This window comes from Lactuca virosa, chromosome 4, assembly GCF_052849685.1.
Source record: "Lactuca virosa cultivar CGN04683 chromosome 4, Lactuca_virosa_CGN04683_v6, whole genome shotgun sequence".
NCBI lineage: Eukaryota > Viridiplantae > Streptophyta > Magnoliopsida > Asterales > Asteraceae > Lactuca > Lactuca virosa.
This window is the reverse complement of record NC_136429.1, coordinates 120,183,405-120,195,043: the sequence shown is the minus strand read 5'-3', so window position 1 is coordinate 120,195,043 and position 11,639 is coordinate 120,183,405.

Genomic DNA, 11,639 nt, shown 5'->3' with positions numbered 1-11,639 from the left:
TAAATGATCTTTTGTTTTTGGCAGAATCACAACAATCAATGAAATATGCATCGTAGATACGATCTAAACTAGGAAAGGGTCAGTGGTCACGGTGAAAGTTTAGTGGTAAAAATATAAAGAAGTAAAAATAAAGTGCAAAGATGAAAAGTTATGTTGAAACTTTAGTGGCAAAATTAGTAAAAATAAAATACCAAAACTATAAAGAGAAAATGTTTGTTGAAACTTTAGTGATAAAATTATAAAAAAGTAAAAATAAATGGTAAAATTATAAAAGAATAAAGAAAAAGGGTTTTAAAGAAGTAAAAGTGAATGTTTAGTGATAAAAATACGAAGAAGTAAAAATAAAGGGACAAAATTATAAAAAGAAAAGTTTGTTGAAATTTTAGTGACAAAATTAAAAAAAAATAAAAATATAATGTTAAAATTAGAAACATGAAAAGTTTCTGTTGAAACTTCCATGTGATTTAATATATAATATATAATTTGAGATCGTGAGTTTGGATTGGGCTTTCGAATGAAATTCAAACGAAGATATTCCTTTTTGGGCATAGTATGAATAATAAGTTAATAACAGATCGTATTTGGGTTGGATCAACAAAAAAAAATTTATTGGATCAACAAAACTAAATTGATTGGGCTTGAAAACGAATCAGATCCAACATAAATTGATTGGGTTTGAAGGGGAGCTAAATCCACTCTAACTTTTTATCCCTCCACTGATAATTATATCTATTGATATTTATACCCTTATTTAAATTATATTTTTGAAGAAAGAGAAAAACCCTTTCCATTTACTGTAAACCCACGACTACTCCTCCTCTCTCTCACACACACTGACACACACATATCTCTTCTTTATAACCATTCCATTCACTGTAAAAAATAATCTCTTCCCTCCTTCGATCAAATGACAATAACCAGAAAGACTCGATTATCTCTCTCTTTACAATTTGAAAAAGTTCTAGGTTTGCTTTAAGCCATAGAAAACGCATATTAATTTTTCTGCAAACTCCATCTTCAATCAAACCACCACAACCATGGAGTATCGGCTACATCTACAATTTTGATATCGATTGGAAAAAACACCCACGGTCAAAAGCCTCATTAAACCAAAGTCTTCATGAGGGAACCAAACAGAAATCTAAGAGGCATCTTTGGATACACTTTGCTCGGTATCCTTCTCTTACCCCTTATTGGTGGTTTGGTGGCTCTACGGGTCATCGTGGGAGATTGAGAGATTGGGCTTCAATGGCAGTTGCAATCTGCTAATTTGATCGATTCATCACATATACGATTCAAATATCTTTCTGGTTATCCCGTAATTTTCCCTCTTTTCGTTTTCCTTTTTGTTGTTTACATATTTTGATCGCATGAAATCAGTAGTAAATTAGAAGCTAATGGGGGTGAAGCGGTTCGTCCTCCAAGAAAAAAAATACTTAAAGAAAAAGAGTCTGAAGGTCTCCTTCGAGGTTTTTCAAATTTACAAGTTTCTAGCTCTAGGGCTTTGGCTTCTTGTATGATTTTCTCAATAAGTTAATCTCCGTTGACATTTTTTTGATGTTCTATTATTAAAATGCAAAATTTTAGTCGTTTCTGTTTCTCCACTTGATAACCAATTTTTTGGATTTACACATGTTGATAATTTAAACTATTCGAATTCAGTTGCACATAAAGCTGGGTTCTTAAAATGAAATTATAGATTGTGTTGCTGTGTGTGTGTTTGTGTTTATGTGTGTGAGAGGGTGAGAGGACGCAGGTTTGATAAAAAAAGAGTATAGTTAAAGTGAGGGTATAAGGGTATAAATGTCAACAAATTTAAATATCTGTGGATGGATAATAAACCACCAGTGGAAGAATCAGCTCCCGGTTTGAAAACGAATCAGATCCAACAGAAATGAGATGAGCAGTAAATCCACAACAAAACATGATTATGAGAGATTTTGGAATTCATACCAAAAATAGATCCAATTGTATAGAAAGTTGTCAAACCGTGAACCGTTATATGAAACAATCGTTTAAATTTTCATGGTTTTGCTTTAATACCAATTGTTGTGACCCAATATGAAATGACATGGGCCGAATAGTAATCAGAATCATAAATCAAACAAACAAATACAAATAATCTGGTCAAAGTTCTTGTATATTATTAATTGAGAATGGAACATACAAATAACCATAGGGTTTAGATGTAATAACCATAGGGTTTAGATGTACCAATCTGATATTGATGCAGATTAAAGACTTATGGGAAGCTTGCTTTAAAACAAGCTAAGCCAACACTAATTGTGATACTAAATATGACTAAAGATCTTGGCCCTAACCACTAAACAATTAATCATGAAAAGTCTTTAAAATAGTCTTAACAAATGCCAACATCAAGTTTCGATATTTCAACCCAACAAAAATATCTATGATAAAGATAGAGTTTGTTAGGCTAAAATTGATTTTAATCCTTTCCTTATTTTTAGCTTGATTTATGTTTAATGATTTTTGTTCAAAGTAATCTGTATTAATTTCTGGTTATCAAAGAGGAATAAACGAGATCTTTTCCTAACCCAACATTGACAATATCCGTTCCAAAACAAATATAACAAACAAATTCAAGAGTAACAGCCATCACACAAATGCTAGATACAATTAAGATGTGTATTAATGTTTCTATTAAACAGAATCATACAGAATACAAAGACTCTATCGTTTCACATTCATAATCGTATTTGTTTTAAGAGACGATGAGTTACTTTACTTGTATAAGGGTGAAGAAACGGTATAATTGATGTGTTTTCATTTTGAAAACTAAACAATACTTCCGACCATGTCACCATAAGCCTCCCTTGTTTGTTGATTAAATTATACTCCATCCGTCCCAAAATTATTGTCTACAGACAAAAACCACACAGACTAAGAAAATATTAATTACACATATCATTTTTTGCATTTAATTTCATTCTTTTGTTGCATTTAACACCATGGTAGATGAGGGGTATTTTGGTAAAAAAAATTATTTATTTTTAGAAGTAGGTTATTATTTTGGAACAAATAAAAAAAAAACATGGACTATTAATTTGGGACGGAGTATGTATTTTCTTTTATCCTAACAAAAATATTGACACCTCATCTCACTAAAATTGTTTTTATAATATGTATACACATATTTAAAGGACCACAACTAAGAGAAAAGACAAAGGTGTGAAAGCTGGAGCATATTGTTAGAAAAGTTAGTATGATAAATCAACACCAGAATCTTCCTTCCGATAGCGTTATATTAAATTTTAATCAATGTGAAAAGGCAAAATGGAGACAAATAACGAGGACATGTATCCATTTGCGATCTATTTCCATTCGACATAATCATATGGCATGCGTTACGAAAGATAAAATCTACAAAGCACGTGAAACAAATGAGCTTTTAAATGATAAAACTAATTAATATATTGAGTTATTGAATATAATAACGTAAATGTATAATATATTTTATTATTTAGCTAAAGAGTTGATATAACGTAAATCAATGTATAATATATTTTTATTATTTAGCTAAAGAGTTCGTAGCACATTTCAGTATAGATAAAATTTTGATTTTGTATACTCCTCTGTGTTTCAAAAAGATGTATATTTTGGATTTGATTTTGTAACTTTCTTCATTAAATTATAATAGATGTTATCAAACCAAATAATTTTTTTAGACAAAATTTTCCATTATATGGCATTAGCTTTTATAAGGATTTTTAATAATAGTATAATGTTAACAATTATTTGAAAATTGTGTTCATTGACGTAACAACTATTTTATATATTTTTAAAAATATTATTATTAATCATAATTTTTTTTTTATTCGAAAAATCTAATCTACTCCTAAACTAACACCTAATTCTATCTATATGTCCATGACGAAACTTGAACCTTATACCTCAAAGAATGAAGACATCATCTGATACCGATGAACTATAAATCTTTTGGTAATTAATCATAATTAATAAATATTTATTAAAAGACCTGAAAAGAATATAATAATCTGAAACTTAATTAATATGAAATAGTTAAATTAGTAACAATTTAATACGATTAATATTTAATTTATAAAGTAAATAACATAAGTAAATATGTTTAATTTATATAAAAAATGTAATAAGTTAATATAAATTCCATAACATGGCTTTTGGGCATGGCAAGATCATTGGTATTACAAGGGCATTTATTTTGTTCAACTAATTAGGTTAATGGATGTGTACAACACGTTAGGTCACTCGGTATATTTAGTACGGAGGATTACATGGTCTATGTGGCCACAAAAATATGCACACCATCCCGACCATTCGTGGTCGGGCGTGGTCGTGCTCCCTCGTATTGCCGACGACGAATTCAAGCGCCCAATCAAATCTTGTTTTCCTTTCTTGACCGTTTAACGGTAAAAAAAATTAAAAATCTAAAAACATTACCTATATATAAATACATCAATTTAACGACCTATATATTCAAACTATTCTCTTTCACACATTTTATCTCTACATTTGTTCATTTTTAAAAACCATGACTCCCAAAATGTAGAGTTGGTTGGAAGATGAAGAACAGAAGTTAGCACTGTCATGAGTGACGATTTCGGAAGACCGAAATAGTCGAACTTTCATGGATTTTTGGGCAAAAGTTGGAAACTTTTTCCATGATTTAATGGGTTGCCGCAGTCGTAATCTTGATACAATATGTTCAAAGTTTCGTTTTATGAGGGCAACATGTCGCGAGTACAACAGACTTTATAATCATGTTATAAACAACGCACACGAAGACGATCTGGTTGCTGTGGCCATGCATCAATATGAAAAAATAAACCATAAACCATGTAAACACCTCAAAGCTTGGCTAAAACTTAAGGATACCCTATGGTGGGATAATTAAAAAAAATGGGGTTTAGAAACTAGTTTAAGTTGTTTTTGTGCTTGCATTTTAATGTTTTTTCTATTTTTATTTTAGTTGTTTTTTGTTTTTTTTTAATTATGTAATGTTTTATTGAATAAAAACTAGTTTAAAAAAAATATGTTTTTATTGTATTTGGATTTTGTATTTAATTAAAAAAAATAAGGTGGAATGGTTTAGTAGTGATGGGTATCCATAAGTTAAGTGGTAGTTAATGGTGATAATGTGACACCTACCACTATAACAGTTAATGGTGAGTATAACGGATGATCTTAAAGGATGTTATCATAACCAAAAGTTGTCACTTTACATATCATGTCACCCCTAGGGGCGGATCCACAATAGATCTCGGGGTATCCCGGGATGCCACTGAAAAAAATTTAGTACTGTAATTTTTTTAGAAAAATTTCGTTTTATGTAGTGTATATATATACATAATATTAATATGTTTAGCGGGATAATAACACAAATTGTAGTTGATTCAAACCGTTAAGGCGTTAAAGGGTGTTTTTAAAGGTTGCAAGTTCAAATCTTCTTTCAAATATTTATTTTCGTAACTCTTTTTATATAGCTTTATATGGATTATACCTATTATATTATGATTTTGTGAAAATTAAACACAAATATTGACGTGTCTAAGTGGTAAAGTGCTGAACTTTTAACTTTGAGGTCCCTATTTTGAATATTGGCCCTTACACGAGTGTACTTTATTTTTTTTTATCAGTTTTTCAACTTATTTTTTAAAATTATAAAGTTGTCCCACATTGACCATAACATGAAACATAGCTCCTATACATTTGTTATATAAACAACACAAGTTTCTCAATTCTCAACAAGTTAAACTTTTGAATGTTTTTGGGGTTTAAACCTGAAACCGAGTTTGGAAAACCGAGAAACTGAACCCATCGGTTTGGGATACCTCTTTACTTTAACCCTGACTCTGCCACTGGTCACCCCACAATGTTATAACACCAAGTGAAGAAATGAACAACATGTTATAACACTCATTAAATTCCATGTCATCATTTTTTTCGATTTAATTTTTAATATTTATAAAAACAAAATTAATTTAATAAAGCACGTTAAATACAACCTAATTTTTTAATGAAATTTTTTATTAATTATATGGTTTATAATTAAGAATATCAATTTATAACTATTTAACCGATAATTAGAAATAAAATTAACATAGTAACCTCGTTGACAAGTTCTTATTAATTTTAGGTAAATATTTTTTTATTAATCTAATATGACCATTTGAATGGTCAAAGGGTGAAAATGTTCGAATTTCAAAGTCAAAATCATTGTTCCAACTCATTTTCATCGCCACGAAACACCACAAAACGGCTAGGGGAGGTGTTCCCCCGTTACCGTGACATTAAGCCACGTCCATGTCAACCTTAACGCCTGATTACGAGCCCGTACCCTCCAGTCTTATAGTTCTTTTTAGACAAAATTTTACAAATGGTCTTTTTTCTTTTCATTTTTTTTCGTAAAATAGTTCTTGTAAAATCTTTTTTGCATGGATGGTCTATTTGGAGCAAACCTTGCACACAAATGATCCCTATGACTAACACTGTTAGTTTTCTGTTAAATATAATATAAAAAGACTATATTGCCCCTCTTTTATTTAATTATTTACCGGTTGACCTTTCTATATATATATCACATCTATGTTTGAACATCCACTGAAAACCAGAACCACCATCGATGACCTTGCTCAAACCAATATCCAAAATTCAAAACATGATACCATAAAAATCTCATAGAAATGTGATTTAGGGGTTGATTACTTCGGGTTATTATTAAGTGTGTCAAATCCAACAAATAATAGCGGTACAAAATGTAACGTCCCAAAAATAAAACGTTAAAATTTTCGTTTTTAAATTAATAAACCGTTAATGCATATCATTTCCACAAAACCAAGGTAATCAAGATTTATCAAAACATCATCCTTATCAGAGTAAATCACAAAATGCGGAAACATGTGGTGTGTGCTCTGCAATCATCCCGAACTCTTCCCTTTGAAAACAGAAGTACTTGAAACATAAACTGAAAACCATAAGCACAAATCTTAGTGGGTTCTCCAAAATTACCACATATCATACATATCATACATATAACATGCCCCACCCATTGAGTATAACGAGCCCCGCCCAAACTCATATAACGGACCCCGCCTAAACTCATATAACGGGCCCCGACCACTAAACATATAAACATATAATCATATAAACATACAAACACATGCGGGAATCACAAAGATAATGGCATACCGTACCATCATCGAGCCCCACCCACTGAGTATAACGGGCCCCGCCCAAACTCGCATAACGGGCCCCGACCACATACAAATCATATACGCATAACCTGATACTAGCACACAGAATAATCATCGGGCCCGCCCAGTAAGCATACAAGCACATACACATGCAAGAGTCACGCATACGTCTAGCACCCTACATAACAGACCATGGGCCGACATTGGTACCTTCGACCCGCTAAACACAGTGAGGAAACTCACCTCAATCCGCTGATAACCAAATAACTACTCGGACCTTTGAACCGGATGCCCTCGCGCCAACTAACAAAAGAAATACAATCTTAATCAATAATTAAACCGATAACCCAAAATCCCAGGCCCACTCCATAAACCAATTCCCTAAAGGTTAAAAGACCATTTTACCCTTTTCTTACTTGTTCCATAACAAAGGCTCAACCCAAAATGCATAAAAGCCCAAAACCCAAAATGGCAATCCAAAACCCAAATCAAAAGCAACAAAAGCCCATTATGGCCCAATAACCTGATTGGAACCCAAAACCATCATGGACCTACTTCCAAGCAAACCCTAAGTCCATCCATGGCCTAAAGTCAGAAGCCCAATGGCCCAACAAGGCCCAAACCTCAAAAGCCCAAAATGACCAGCTGGGGAGTGCGCCGACGTACCAGAATGGTACGCCCAGCATAATCACCCTCGAAGCACATCGTACAAGTTCCTGATGCACAAAAACAACATTATGCTGAGCGTATACTTGTGTACGCCCAACGTACTCCTTCATCCACCTTTTCACTCCAATAAGCCCTTAATCGATTAAGACAAAGTGCCAAACTCTCAGATCTGATTCTATAAGACTACTTATCACATAAAGTTGGCAACTTTACATGCTTGCATGGTAAAAAGGGACTCGAGAGCTCAATAAGGACCTAACAAAGGTCTTAATGCTTGCATGGACCAAAATACACCATAAAGCTTGCATTTTTATGAACCTTGGGATTGAATGGAGCTAAGATCTAGCACCTATTTCTTATGGAGTAGATAAAAAACCCATCTTTATCACAAAAAACTCCAAAATATAGATAACACTCCATGAACTAGATCTAACATATAAGAGCATCAAGATAGAAACTTTATATCTCCAAAATGTAGATCAAGATGCAACAACCCTGGATCCAAAAGCTTCAAACCATCCCACACTTCTCCAAGAAGTTCCTTATTCTTCTATGAACACCAAAAAGCATGAAATGCCACTAAACGCTCAAAAACAACTCAAATAGGGGCTAGGGTTTCGTTTCTAGGGTTTAGAGGGATGGAGGCTGAAGATTTAGGGTTAGGTGATGATATAAGGAGCTTAAATATGGTCCACGACCCTAAAATAGGGTTTGGGTATGACTCGAGTACGCCCAACATACTCCAAAGAACATATGTGATGCACCTGCTTAGTACACCCAACGTACACCAATGTACACCTAACGTACTGGTCTTAGCACTAGTACGTCCCGCGTACTCGGTTTCATCCTAAAACCACCAAAACTTCCAAATGCCATAACTTCTTCGTTCTAAGTCCGTTTCCGACGATCCTTATATCCACGAAAAGGTAACGAGAAGCTCTGCACTTTTATCAACTAATACATGCCTTAAAACCTCTCGAACAAAAATCCAAATTCCATAAATGCCTGAACTGACACTTTACCGAAATGCTCATTGGCTCCTAAACACAAACCGAATTTCCCGAATCATCCAAATTACTTTACCCACACCCAAATGGGTCTAAATATCTTTTCCTAAAAGGCCCTAAGCCTAATGATACTCGGACTTCGGGTTACTACCCTGCATTAAGAAACAATTCGAAACAGGGGATTACAACTCTCCCTCACTTAAATTAGATTTTGTCCACGAAATCACTCCTTACCACCCTCCTGGATACCAACGCTCTGATCAAAACCTTCTAGTGTTGAACGAAACACTGAACCCATAACTGCCGAACCTACATACCGCTACTGAGATTCTGAAACCCCACACTTACCTGGCCCCCACACAGATAGAACCAATCCAAAACACAATCACAAGAGCCTAAACTATCATCGAAACTGAAACCATCCTTTAACCCTGAACCCTTCAACTGATTCCCTCGGCATACAGATTCCTTAATTCATATCCAACTAAAATTAAGATCTAACACATAAACACTCGCGATTCCCAACGCGAGTTCCCACCAAAACCGACTCGATATATAACTCGTAACCCGAGATCCCAGGGGTCCTTACCTGCATTTCACCCGAAATCTTCTGATTCACGTCAACCCCCACCTAAACTGGAATATAAAGATTACCAAACCATCGTTGAGACTACCAGTCTCGCACCTGGTCCAGCCACCAGGTTCCCAAGAGTCCAAATGACAAGGCTACCCCGGCCTAAGTACCCTCTGTGCCATGTACTGGCCACACACTCAATTCTGTAAACCAAGATCCAAAACCTCGACCCAACGGTCTCTACTAGGTCCCACCTGCGTTGCCATAATCACACAGACCTCGCCCACGGGTCCCACCCAATCTATACCATGGAGCGGGCTATGCTCACGGGTCCCACCCATCAAGAGCTACACAGGCCCGACACCGTCTCAGACTCCAATGGTCCTCTTCCTAAAACAGAGAAATGCACTCCGAAACTTCTGTTCGCCTTGCGCAAGGCACAGACTGATGCTCCTTTATACTCATGACCACCTCATACTATAGTTTACCTCAAACCGGTGAATGCTACGATCCCATCACAGTCTTACAACACTCCAAACCAACCATGGGCTTACCACACCCAAACCATTACAACCCCACTCATCCTGAGTCAAAACCTGCGCCCGACTGCATCCAATCAGGTGTTCGGGGCATGCTTCGAACCCCAAAACCTTCATTATATAAGAACAGGCAGCGAGGCTCTAACATGAACCTCAACCTGAATCTATCCGCAATCCTACTATACTTCACAAAGAAGACGCCGACCAACTGTTGGAAGTTTCTTGAACTTCCAACTTACACAACTCCCATCCAAACGGCCACTCGGGTCGTCTCTCCTCCTGAACGGGATGTGAAACTTGCCCTAGTTCCACACCTGAACCAATTCCAAGAAGTTCTAATCGATTCTCCCCACTTGGATTTATCGAAGCTCTCCTACCTCATGAAACTTGATGGATTCCCAACCCATCCTATCTTCATATACATGAACCGTCTGTTAACACGATGTCGCGCGCATATTAGCAAATAAATTTATCACTGCTGGTTACACTAAAAATATTGCACAGGGAAGCAGGGTCGAATCCTCAGGGACACAACCTAAAAGTCAATGCCTTTTTGGATCTGGCACAATCTAATCAAGACAGAAATTATTAAGAAGGGGAATTTTGATTAAACTAAAAACTAAAAATGCATTGATATTAAACTAAAAGTAAATCAATATTAAAACCGGTTTCAGTTCTGCTGCGACTTTCCTAATCATGCAATCAACCCAGATCTGATTATTTGAGATACGTTCTATGTAAGTTGGTACTGAGAAAAACTAACAAGCTCTAGTAATTTCTCTTTTACCTAAATTAGTTAATCAAAACAAGCTCTTCAGTTAACCCTAACTTTTTACTGTTCAATTAAACAAACTCTTAATTAAATCAGAAAATTGCATTAACTTCTTTGTAAAATTACCAACAATACTCAATACTTCTCACAAGCTCGGAAGCATAAAGATATGATTTTTCAGTTTATAATAAAGTCAAATCCTAAACACGAAACCGATTGTTACTTATTACCAATTGATAAGAACAATTATGGATTCTATTAACTGATTAACTGGAATGACTAAAACCTAATTAGGTGATCAGACTAACAAGAATTTAAAACCAAACATTCATTAAGCTCAAAACTAAAAAATTTAGATAGAAACACAAAACAAAAATCAGATCTGAAAACTAATCACATGAAAAGTACTAGTTTATGCAGAACTGAAAACTAAAGTTTAGCCAGACATGGCTAAAAACTAAATTAAACTAGATAAAAGAAACATTTACAGATTAATCTAGATAAACTAAACGGATGAGATGATTCGCAATCTTCAGATCTCCAAAAGTCGCTGAAAGAATTCGAAAATCGCCTTCTGAAGTGGTTTTCTTTGTCTGGAATCGTCCAACCCTTACAACTGATTATGAGGGTTGTATTTATACTCAAGGCGGAAGATTCCGGAACAGGAAACTGATAACATGCGATCGGAGGTTTTCAAGAAAACGCATCACGAGCCTTTTTAATGAAGTAGTATGCACTTTTGGGATTTTTTTAAAAAGTTGCGATCACAAAAGGCTAAGTTGTGATCACATGTTTTGATTTTTTACTCCAAGATGAATTTTTGGCACTAAAAAACCTCGAAGACAAGTTGCGAGAAAAGTTGAGATCGCATGGATAAGAGTTGTG